The sequence below is a fragment of the Haliaeetus albicilla genome, chromosome 20 (genome assembly GCF_947461875.1).
Source record: "Haliaeetus albicilla chromosome 20, bHalAlb1.1, whole genome shotgun sequence".
Taxonomy (NCBI): domain Eukaryota; kingdom Metazoa; phylum Chordata; class Aves; order Accipitriformes; family Accipitridae; genus Haliaeetus; species Haliaeetus albicilla.
Genome location: NC_091502.1, coordinates 9,972,509 through 9,985,175, shown reverse-complemented (window position 1 = coordinate 9,985,175; position 12,667 = coordinate 9,972,509).

Below are 12,667 nucleotides of genomic sequence, written 5' to 3'. Positions count from 1 at the left end.
TACCTGGTTTCCATCAGCCCTGGTGTCAAAGAACAGATCTGTATTAATTCATGACAATGAAAAGACTTTTTCAGCCAAGGCCAAGGTAGTTTGTGTACTGTAGTGGGCTGACCCTGGCCAGCAGCTGAGCCCCTACCCAGTCTCTTGCTCACTCCTCCCAAGAGGGATAGGGGAGACACCGGGAGTACCAAAAGCTGAAAACTCATGGTGGAGATAAAGACAGTTTAATAGGTGAAGAAAAGCTGCATGTGCAAGCAAAGCAAAATAAGGAATTCATTCATTACTTCCCATCGGCAGGCAGATGTCCAGCCACTTCCTGGGAAGCAGGACCCCAGCATGCATAATGGTTACTTAGGAAGACAAATGCTTTAACCCCAAACATCCTGCTTTCTTCCTCCTTTCCCCGAGATTTTATTGCTGAGCACAATATTGTATGGCACGGACTATCCCTTCGGTCACTCTGGGTCAGCTGTCCTGGTTGTGTCCCCTCCCAGCTTCTTCCACACACCCAGCCTGCTTGTTGGTGGGGCACAGTGAGGAAAAGAAAAAAAACCCCAACCCTTGATGCTGTGCAAACACTGCTCAGCAACATCCAAAACACTGGTGTGTTATCAACACTGTTTTAGTCACAGATGCAAAACACAGCAGGCTATGGGCTGCTGTGAAGAAAGTTAACTCCATCCCAGCCAGACCCAGTACAGGTGCTGATCATGTTCTGCAGCTGCTGCAGCAAAAGTCATCACAAGAGAAAAGGAACACCTGTGCTGGAAGAGGTACCTATAGAGGACTCTGATGTGTCTGGGGAAGGTATATCACTATGTCAACCTACAAATCCACTAAAAATCCGTAACATGTTAGATGTCTGATTGATGCTTATCTGGGAGAGAAGCATACTGTTACAGCCCAGGCTCTCTACTTTTCTCAAGCAGAATAAATTATAATTGTACCTATGTATAAGTTTTTTCTCCATCCAAAATTCAAGCCATCAAGTGCTACAGCTTGATGGACCCAGGCTGGGTTCTGCTGCTGGGTAAATGCGGGGAGGGAGCTGGCAGGGAAGATGAAGGCCGAGGGTGCAGGGAGGAGCCCAGCCCAGGGCATGGCTTCACAGGTGGGGCTGATGCAGAGCTGTTTGGGCCAGAACCAGGAGTGGCTCCACTGCAGGGGTGTAGCAAGGGGTGCAGCCCCAGGCAAGGCTTCAGAGGTGAGGTAGGCATGAAGATATGAGGTCCAGGGTGGGGTGGGAGAGCGGCATGCGTGCTGGCAAAATGCCCAGATCCTGGCTCTGTGCCCAGAAAATGATAAAAGAGGAAACCAGGAAAGGACCTACTAAATGACCTTCTTATCTGGGAAACCTAATTTTGGCTCCAGCGTGGGCTGTGGTGATACCTTGTTGGTGCATGAGATGGTGGAAGCAAGAGCAAGGGCTGAGGGTGGAACAAAACAGGCTCTGAGGAAGTCAAACGTGGAGAGCTTGAGTAAAAGATTAGGAAAATTCTGACTGAGCTTAGACTCTGAAGATAAAGAAACATGTTAAATTGGAACCTGCAGCATCCAGACCCAACAATTGCCAGCATTAGTGACTAGGAGGGAGGGTAGCAGAAACTGGTGAAAAGAGTGGTGAGACAGCTGTGGAGAGTTTCACAGATCACTTGCACAGAAAGGCAATGCCTAATCTGACAAAGCCTACTAGTGTGTAGTTGACGCAGCAACATATTTTGAGTAACTTTGAACTGGGAGAACACTTCTGACTAGGTCATTGACTTGTGTCATGAAGGTAAAGTATTATTGACCTAGTTGTACGAGGCTTCAGCTCCACTGTAGTGGATGATCAAACCAGAGTGATTCCTAGAATGGGGAGGGGGAAGGATGTTGATTTGGTTGCATAAGAATCAGACTGCTTGAGTGTATGAAAGCAACCAGGAGGTAAGAAAGAGCATTGGAGAGCACTGGTACTGTGGCCTGAAGGGGAACCCAAAAGGAGTAAGTCTTAGTCGCTGGCTCACAGCCTTCTTCAAATCTTCTATTGGATTTTTAATTCACATTACTTAATGACATATAGTCCTCTTTTATCACTGTCATAGAATTATATAATTCTCATTTAACAGAAAATAATAAACATCATATTCATGTTCATGCCTGTATTCCACTACTGGAATAAAACAAACAGTAAAATGTAGTACTTGTAATGCTACATGTATCAGAAATTCTGAACTCAGACCTATCTGGAAATAGAGCTAGGCTTCTGAATGTGGAAGTTACCCTCCTGTTGTTGTGTGTTTTTACTGTAGTTAGAAAACAGGACTTTGGATACATGATTTGCACAACTGGGATATGCAGAGAGAGAACAGATATTTTTCTTCCAGTGAAAATGATCCAACAAAATAGTCCTGAGTACTGTCTAACTGTTTGGGTTATGGGTAAACGCAGTTTATATATACTGAGGTATTTGCAAACTGGCTGAGTAACTTTTTTAAATGGGGATCCACTTAACCACATGCTTAATATCAATAATTTGTTAGTAACTTTATGAAATAAGATCTTGCTCCAGTGCAAAGTGACTATAAATTGGAGGCATTGTTAATAACAATACTAGCATATTATGTTCATGTGGTGATAACGTAAACTACTGCTCAAAGTACAAGGCAATGGAGTCACTGAGTATTTTTCTTATCTTCTGTCTATTCTTCAGTCCCCTGAATATTACTGGTATTTTCCACCTACTACTCCTAAGCTGTCTTCCCAATAAAAAGATAAACTTCGTATTTCCAGTGCAACTGCATGTGATTTTACTGTAATGCTGGATTTCTAGATGATTTGAATCTCTTTATTCAGTGTTCTTTGAGTCAAATTGCTGGTGAGGTTTTTTCAGTACTGTTTATGTGTATCTGTGGGAAGAATTTGTTTCTCTGTCACCGTTAAACGTAGAAGCCTTTGCAGAAGACTAATGACATTAATTCATCTCACTAAATGTGGTATTAACAGAGGTATCCATTTAAACATTTGTGAATGATGTCACCTCCACAGCTGCAGAGCTTCTACATAACAATCTACATATCCTAGTATGTAGCTATGCTATGGATATTATAAGTGGCAACAAGGCAAAAAACTACAGTGGTATCTTAGAAATTACAATACAACTTTATTGCTCTAAGTGGAAGCTCTTGGAAGACCAAAATGACAAATTACTAAATAATTGCATAAATACTTGTAAAATCATTTAAAAACAAACTAGTGTATGCCACTGTCTTTGAAGGATCTGCTTTCTAAAAAAGGAGAAGTTGGGTTTGTTTATTTTGAAAGTCAGGAGAAAAGGGGAACTCATGTCACCAGTTTTTATCTCCTCATATGTCGCCTTGAGTCAGAAGAAAGGTCTCTGAAGGCATGCAAATGGATATAATATAAACAAACACAGCTTCTACGTCTGCACTCTTCACTGAAAAACTGTTAATATTGAATTCTGTATGAGCAACTACTGATACCATGATAATTGTTGATAGGAGCCTTCTACCTTTTGGAGACTATCCAGCCTGTAAAGTACTTTCCCAACTTGCTTTCAAAGGCTGCATTATGGTAGTAAAATGAAAGTCTCAAATGCTTCTGGGTTTTTTTCCTCGCTTGTCAAAATCTGTTCTTCCTCCTTTTATTGTTTCTATATTTACATGCTGCAGAGGTAAAATGATGTGGTTAAGTGAACAGGGTAATGAACTGTGAGCTTACATTCAGGTAATGGTCTCCTACTGTTGAAGAAAGTAATGAAGTAAATCCAAGACATTTATTTTTAAGCAAATTTAAACCTTTTTTTGAGCAAAATTTACACCTGTTAATATTGATCCTAGACCACAGAATATGAAAGAAAATTAAGTTTCAGAGTTTCCAGGGCAGCTTCCATCTATCCAGTAAAAAGTTAATCCAACGCAGGAATGTCAACTGAGATGATTGAGATACTTCAAAAGCAATGTATTGCAAATGCCTCTTGCACATTTAAGCTGCTAAAGACAACAGAAATGGTGATAAATTTACAGCAAGGACCCTTAAATATCTGCAGCTCATCAGAACCTTCCCTGTTCGTGAGAGTTCTAGTACTCTGAGTACAGCCTCTTCCTGGCAGCTATAAGCACTGGAGAAGAGTTGCTGTGAATCCCTGCTCCACCAGGCTCCCCTGCATGCAGCGTGGTGCTGAGCTGTTGAAGAGTCAGGGAAATGAATTGAATTTAAGCATTCCGTCACTATGTTGGCAAGCAGGGTTTGAGGCTAGGTACTGCGAGGAACCATTTGCCTGAACTCTTCAGATAAATGCCTTGCACATCAAATCAGCATGTAGACAGCTGATTTGATAGTTCACAATATGGTTAGTCTGCAATTCCTTTAAAAGATACCATTAAGTATGTCTATTACAGGATTTATAAAGGCTTTTCTGTTTTTTAGAAAGTTTGTGTTTTTCAACAGCTTATTTTTCACTACAGTTTTTGAAATTTGAATTGATGCTCACATCCTTCATGAATTACAGTATGTCTCCAAGGTCTTTATTTGGCAAAGCATATTTTTCCAGTCCATACTGGCCAAGAACTGGCACAGAATCTGTTCATCCTATACAAGGGCCTAAAAAAATGCAGCCACCTATTCCAACCTGTAGCGGTTGCCTTGCCTGCCTCACAGTCTTGAGGACTGTGAAGAGCTTTTAAAAATCTATATGTGACACCAATCTCTCTTTCCTGTTGCATTTGTTGCCCATTGAACCCCTCCCTGGAGCCTCAGTAATTGGATGCATTGCAGAAAGGCATCCATGAACAGGAAGTTTCCTGTTAATATTACTGAAAGGAATGGGGTGGAGTGATTAGAATGAAGATGCAAAATAGCTGCTCTTAAGAGCAAGGATCAAAGAGGAAGTGATGAATGGCTGGTTTTGGTTGTTATTGCTTTTGAAAGGTGACTGAAGGGAAAACAAAGCAAAAACCACACACACAAACTGTTGTAAGTTAAAGCTATTGGTCTGGATTCTCAGTCCACCAAGTTCAGTTGTGCTGCGCCATTTAAAACAATTCCACATGAGGGAAAAATCTTTTTCTTCTCCTCTGTAAGAACATAAATAGCAACCCAAATGCCTCTTTGTTTTTCCCAAGTTTAAACTGAAATCTCTCACTGTGTATCCTGGGTTTTCTCCCGTTCTTTAGTTCCTTTTCAAGCATGTGGTTTTTAAGCAAGACCTGTCTTTTATGTTGTCTTTGTATCTCATTCAATAGCATAATATGCCGCATTATGCCAATTTTTATGGCACAACAAACAGTAAGCACAGATTTACAATGAAACACAGTAACAATAATAAATAGTAGGAAAAACAGAAGCTTTTTGTCACTCCAAATTTGAATTCATATTTGTTTTTCTCTGAACCCGTGGACACTATCCCAAGCACAGAAGCAGTGACTGATGAAAGGACACAGTCTTGCCATGGTATGCTTCTGCAAACACTCAGTGTGATTAGATGTGTTTCTTACAGTTTTACTCCTCCCTGAAAGGAGCTACCTTCTTTCCATGTCTGAATTATTGCAATCAGCTGAAACCTAAGCCTTGTTGACATCTACAGCAAAACTCCAGCGAAGACTGGATTTCAAGGTTTAGCAGTATTTGAGTTGCTGTGTTTAAAAGGAAGCAAGTGTTCTGGGTCTTCTAAGAGAAGCTAAGCTACTCAGATGTTCTTTGCTTTATTTACCCTTTCTGTGCAGTGAAGGTGCTACTATTTTCCTGATGTCACAAGGCTGTTGAGGGACCGGATGGTATGGAAAACCCAATCTGACCAATACAGATTGATGTGAATGAATGCATGCAGTTTTCTTCTGTGCCAGACAAGGAAAGCCAGAGCATAGCACATTCTCTTTGGACTTTACTGAATGACACAGCAGTATAAATTGTTCATAGACCTTTTACAGTCTGGGGGTAGAAAGCTGAGTACTGCTAATATTAAAGCTCTACACGTAGCCATCTAGCCGGACAACATACGTGTATACAACATCGTGGTATACAACAATAGCACGGGAGCTTTTGTTGCTTTTACTTTCAGTTGCTCCTATTTGCACTCACGGGATAATTTCTAGCTAGACAGATGATGAATGCCTAAATAAGAATCTTATAATAGAAACAGTTTCTTCATAACACCCAGACTTTATGGGCTGTAAAAATCAACTCGGAGCCCATCATTGGTACATATAAAGTTGGAATAGTTTTTCCTTATATACCTAATTTCACCTTTATTTACATTGACTCTTAATTGCCATTTTATTACCTAGCCAGTTATTCTACAGTCTTCACAGGAAAACACACTAGATAACATACTGTTGGGAGCAGCAAGGCTGCTCTGCAAGGAAAGGTGAGGCAGGAGTGCAGTGACAGCGAGGCAGGCAGGGACAGTGTCCTCCTGGCTGACAAGGCACGGTCCCACCGTGCCTGAGCAGCATGAGCAGAGCGGGTCCCGTGGTGGTCACCTAGCTCAGCCATATGCCAGTGATTACCAGACACACAAGTCTGTGGTGATCCAAGGTCCAAGGTCAAGCCAGGGAGTCAACTCAGCACATCAGGGTCCGTGTCCGGATCAGTGAGGTCCATGGCCAGGCACAGGCGTACTCACAACATAGCTCAGACAAGGACCAGTACTAAGGCTTTGCCTGGTCTTTTCTAACTCCATTTTCAGATCACTTCTGAATACGTTGAAAATCATGGGCCAAAAAACCCCTACAGATTGCCAGTGGTGCTTTCCCTTTACTCTTCAAAATATTTATTTATACAAGAGGCACTTATAAATATAGCTTAAACATTGTTCAGGCATATTTGATTTGTTCCTTTGTGAGCAAAATAGGAGAGTGCCAAGTAACATCTGCATAGATGAGTGCCGATGGTTGCATGGTTATCCATGTCCCCCCTGGAAGCCATGAGCATGAGCTCTGTGGTAGGAAGTTTACGCTGCCAAACTGTACTGAGCGGCAGAGCCTGTTAGAGTGAGCAGCTGCAGCTGTCAAGCTCCTGAATTTGGGAGGAACCATTCTTCTGTAGAGCTGTGTAGAGCTCTTATGGGTTTTTTGTTTGGTTGGTTTTATGAGTTGTTAAACCAGTATGATTTAAATGTGAAATAGAGATGCTAATTTCATTAAAGAATACTGAACATTTTGTGAACCGGATCCAAAAAATAGCCACTGAAAGATTTGTTTAGGCTTTAACTTTGCCCATGAATGTACCACATCTGCTGAAACAACCTGTTTCCTGAGTGTTATTGTTGATGTTAAAATGATTTAAAGGATTGCTAAATGAAGTGAAACTAGAACACTAATCTGCTGAAAGGCTCAGTGAAGCTTTTTAGGTCCATGTTTTCACATGCCTCTTATTAAGCCTTTACATTTGTAAGCATTAAACTCTTTGGGGAGGGATGTGGGACAGTCAGTTCCAGCTTGTAGGCACTTAAATGTCATATCTACATGTCATGCTCCCGTTAGAGCGAGTGGCAATCCGGTCGATACAGCTAATGGACTCTAGAGGGGGATTCAGATGACTAAATGAGATGTCTCTTTCAAAGTGAGCCAAATAGCTTTACAGTTTCCAGGGGGATTAAACATAAACATCTAGTGCCTTAGGGTATAGAAGCATTGCACAAGGCTGGCAGATATGACATGGGGCATATGGGAGATCTGTGCCCTTCTGGAGAAGCAGCTGAAGCTCAGGCAGGATGCCTTACAGCATCTCAGATGGCAATAGAGCCAGCGAACCAAGGCCCTCCATTTAGATGCCTATATGTATGTATCTAAAGTCTGGAGCTGAATCCCACCCCTGGGATTTGATTGTTAAAAAATGTTAAATCATTGTGCTGTTTTTTCTAACAAAAGTATCCAGAATATCCCATAAAAAATGGTGGTTTTCTTAACAATGTTGCTGGTTTTGATTTTTCCTATGTTCTTACAACCAGCAGTAGTACAGAAATGTTATTGCTAGATTCAGAAATCCAACTATGCAGGCACACAGTCCATCCATTGTGAACCGACCTTCAATAGGGAACTGTAGACAATCTGCACAGCTTCATCACCATACTGCTCCCCTGAAAGAAAATTTTGTACCCTTTCCTTGCATTAGCAAGTATATAGATGAGGGGATTTAGTGCAGCAGCTTTTCTGTCTCAATTTTTTAGAATGCTGCAGTCGCTCTGGTTTTTGGAGGTCACATGTGGCTACTCATGCTATAGTGACAGTATCCTTTCCACCTGAGTCTTGACAACACCTTCTACTTGAGAAAACATGAAGATAAATTTATTTTTGATATGTCTTTGCAGTTCTATACAGGATGAATTTGGTTTGACAACTTTACAGTTCACACAGCTGTTATCCATATGGGCCCACACTGGATTCCTACCACAGCACAAGTATACGGATTGTCAGCAGGAATGGTTGAGTGGCATGGATGTGGGCATGGGTCTGCCCTCACCTCTGTCAGCGTAAACAGGTACTACCAAGGAAGTTTATCTTCAGTTTCCTTTTGCCTTCCCACATGGCCTTTCTGTGACTGACTCCCAGCCCATGTCTCTTCTCTAAAATCAGTCTCATGACCCATTACTATCCAATATGGGTCTAACGAGTATGAACATTTAAACCAAATTTAATTTATGCAGCCAGAAATATGCAGATAGGGCAGGCTGGGTGGATTACACTCCACAGTCACACAAAGAAGTGTTATTAAGTCATTATAAATAGGAGAGAAATGTGCACCTCAGAGTTGAGCAATACACCTAGTGAATAAACTACAGAATCAAAATAATAAACTATGACTCTTTCTCCAAATGCAAGAATAATCAAGCATGTAAAAACAGGGATAATAAGGCATAAGTGCCTGCCGCATAAAGGTGCAGTGCCATTTTTTACATATATGACAAACTAAATATATTGTACTACGCTAATGGGCTAGGAAAAACAATACATTAACTGTCTCCTGAAATGACTCTGAAATACAAAGAGCCCAAGAACTGTGCTAAATGCAAGTCCTTTTCTTCCATAAAGTTCTTTCCTAATTAAAGGGCAGCATTTAAGTGTGTCATTTTTATATTAAGCTTCAGCAGCACCACGGTGTATACCATTCTGTTTTGGAAATGGCGTTCTTCCAAAATGTGTGATCGTCTGATAGGTTAACTGATCTTTTGTAATTTGATTTGTCAACTCTGTATCTGAGTCAGGAAATCAGCTCAGTTTGCGAAAGAACTGTCAAACGTGTTCAAAATTAAACACACATTTATGGAGTTCCCTGAACTGGAATAACAGCCTGTGCCCTGGGTCTCTACACAGATCCTGGCTGTCACAAAAAAGCAGGCTTGATTATTTAATGGTTCTTTTCAGTGTGTACCTGTTATGATCACAGTTTATTACTCATTTTTATTTCTACAGGTCTGTTACGGCCCCTAGTGGCTTAGATATACCTAAACATCATCGTGGTCCTGGCACCAAAAGCTCTGAGAAATGCGAAGTGCTACAGGGCAAACTGTAGAAAGCAGTGAAGTGATAGGGCCTGCATGCACAGCCTGGGTGTGTTTCACAGTTCTGTAAGGGAAAACAAGTTTCAGCAAACCCCGTCATACATTTCTTCCAAGATTTGTCATGCTTATAATTTTCAATAAAAACACTTTTGTTGGTTTAAAGGAAAAATGTTTTGAAAAACCCCCAAACCAACTACGTATCATAACATTTTGAAGAGACAGATGGTTTTATTTAAAGACTGAAAGTATGACACAGTAAGTAATTAATTTTTTAAATTACTTTCTGTTTTATAGGTGGTCACCTCGTCTGACAATCTGAGTGAAAGCTTTTTCCTTGACTATGGAAGTGTTCTCTTTGGCCAGGACTTTCATCACAACTTTCCCAATGTTCAGGTGGGCTTTCACTGGCCAAAAGTTCATTTTGAGGGCCCTGCAGACTAAATCATGAATATTAGAATCACCAACAGCAGTCCCCTAGAAGACAAAAAGTCCTTTGTCATTCCAGAAGAAATGTGTTTATGCCATCTTATTAAAGAGCTCTTTAGTTTTTTTCCTAAAGCATTCTGTTGTATCATACAATATCATCCAACCCTTCCTGACCAACAGTATCAATATTCTGTGGTGTTTCTAGAGACTTGACAAGCTGGGTTTGCTTCTGATTCTGAAGAAACTTGGTTAATTTTTCCCTGTTGCTGTTTTTCACATACATTGAATGTTTTTGAAGCATCATGGCACAAAGTTTAATTTTACTAGGTAAACTTAAATCTGCCCTTTGGAGAGTTGTTTTCATTTAAACATTTAGTAAGTAAGTTGGTTGATGTCACTCTGATCAATATAGTTGGCATTTAGTTAAAATCCTGGTAATCAAGAGAACAGCAAAGCGTAAGTTCTCTCTCCTCCCCCATTTTTCCCAGTCTGTTTCATCCCAGGTTTTGAGAGGATAACAGGCTTATAACCTGTGTCTCTTAAAAGAATCACAATTGGATACTTTTTGAAGGACAGTTTTAAGAATTGAGGACTGTTTCCATAGTGGTGGCTACTAAATTGTCCATGGCCAAAGAGAATGAGTGAAGGACTGGATTGAAGAGGGCCCTATTTCTCTCCATAAAGACATCATTTGTCCTCTGGTAGGCTCAGGCTTGAAAAAGCAGCAGCTACTTTCCAATATTATTTTATATATGATAGTTGGCTTTTTCAAAATATAAAACTATTTAGCAATGTGGAAGGAAAAGACTTAATTCTAAAATTTTCTGTGGTAGGAACATTTAAATCCAGATACCTTTAAGAAATCTTTCAGAATTAACTCTGTGTTGCCTATGTATGTCTGTATTGCCAAAGTAGTTTGTTCCAAGAGTTCTTAAGCTGGACCAGGCATTCATGTTTAGAGTAATAGTATGACTACTATTTTTCCAGAGCAGAATACATTTTGGAGTGTCCACATCAAACTAAATTCCTGTAATTTATATACTGGTAAAAGCATTTTCATTTTATTACTTCCAGAAGAGGAGCCCATAATGTCATCTGCAAAATCATATTTATTTTATTGTTGGGAAACAGCAGCTTATTACTAAGAGGAAAGTGCAAGCTCTCAATTACGCCACACAATATTCTTGGTCATAACTGACAATATTTATTCATCACAACTTACCCATTTGCTCAGACCAGGAATTGCTGCAAGAGTGTTTCTATTGTGTTTTTGAAAATCCAGTTTAACTTTTAAAATTTAATTTCTTGCGTGATAGCCCTTTTATTATAGGGCTACCCAATATACGAAAACCCCATTATATGGGCTTTCTTAATTGTTTTTTCTGTACTCTGTCTTTTTTGTTGTTGTCCATTACAGACACCTACTGTGCCTCCTTTTTAGAGTTGTTTACCCTGGGTCTGCATAAATCTCGGTGCTGAAATCTCTCTTTTAAACTGACAGGATTGATTTTTTTCAGCTTGCAGTGCTCAGAGTAATACTTCTAGCCTGAGCTGAAACGAGGTCCAGAGCCGGTGGGCAGGGGTGGGGAGAAGCCCTGGGGGAGGCCTGGTAGGGACAGTAAGGTCCAATGGTGCCCTCAAGGCCCTGACACCCACACTAACACCCACCTCTTCTCTGAACAATTCTGGCCACCACACCTAATAATGCTTGTTTAAAGTGATTTTTCTTTTTCCAAGTAGGATTACCATTTTTCTATGTCATACTGTACATCCTTTAGATAAAATTTCATAATAATTTCTTATAGGAACATTACTCCTATTAAAAGTAACATTCACAAATCCAACTGCCATTTCCGCATTTTTTTCAAAACAGTCTGAAGTTACATTGTAGTACTGCAAATATTATGTTGAAGATCCATTCTTTCACTGTGGGTGTTTTCAAGCTTCCACATCTCATTCACAGACACTCAAGCACAATCTTCAGATGCAAATTTTTACACACTTTCTCTCCAATCTCCTGAAGAATAGCAAGTAAGCCTTGGAAGATAAGGAGAAGAGTGTCGAGAGCCTCTCAGTTGAGGAAATTCTCTTAGCACTTGGCTGTTTCATTGAGAAAGGCTTTAGTGGTATTTCACTGGCATCTTGTACTTCTGGGGTCACTTCCTCCGATTTGCTGATTACTTCTTTAGATAGGTGATCAAGATGATGTGGAAAAATTGAAAGGAAACAGGTTAGTACAAACAGGTTGGGGAGCAGGGCATGCTGGTGGGTGGCACCCAGGCTCAACCAAGAGTCCAGCTCATCGGACAGGTCTGTGGTGATGAGACAGGTCGAAGGTCAAGCTGGGAAACCAATTCCCTGGTCAGGGTCAGGATGAGGATCAGGTCTGGTGGCCATAATCAGGGTCGGACACAGCTGTTGATGACCAGGCCGGTCCAGAGTGACAAAGCAGGTCCCAGGTCAAGCCAGGAAGTCAGTCTGCAGCTCAGAGTCCCAACCAGTGGCATCTACGGCTAAGGAGAGGCATGGCTGTAGATGGGCTGGGGACCACCGTGACCTGATATAACTCAGGCAGGGCCTGAAGCCGCAGGGTGGAGCTGGGTCAGGGGCTAGGGGGAGGCCTTGGGTGAGGCTGGTCAGGGCCATTAAGGTCTATGAGCGCCCTCGAGGCCCTGACCTTGATATCTGGTGCCCCCTGTCCTCCTCATAACCATAAATAAACCTGCTCAGACACATACATGT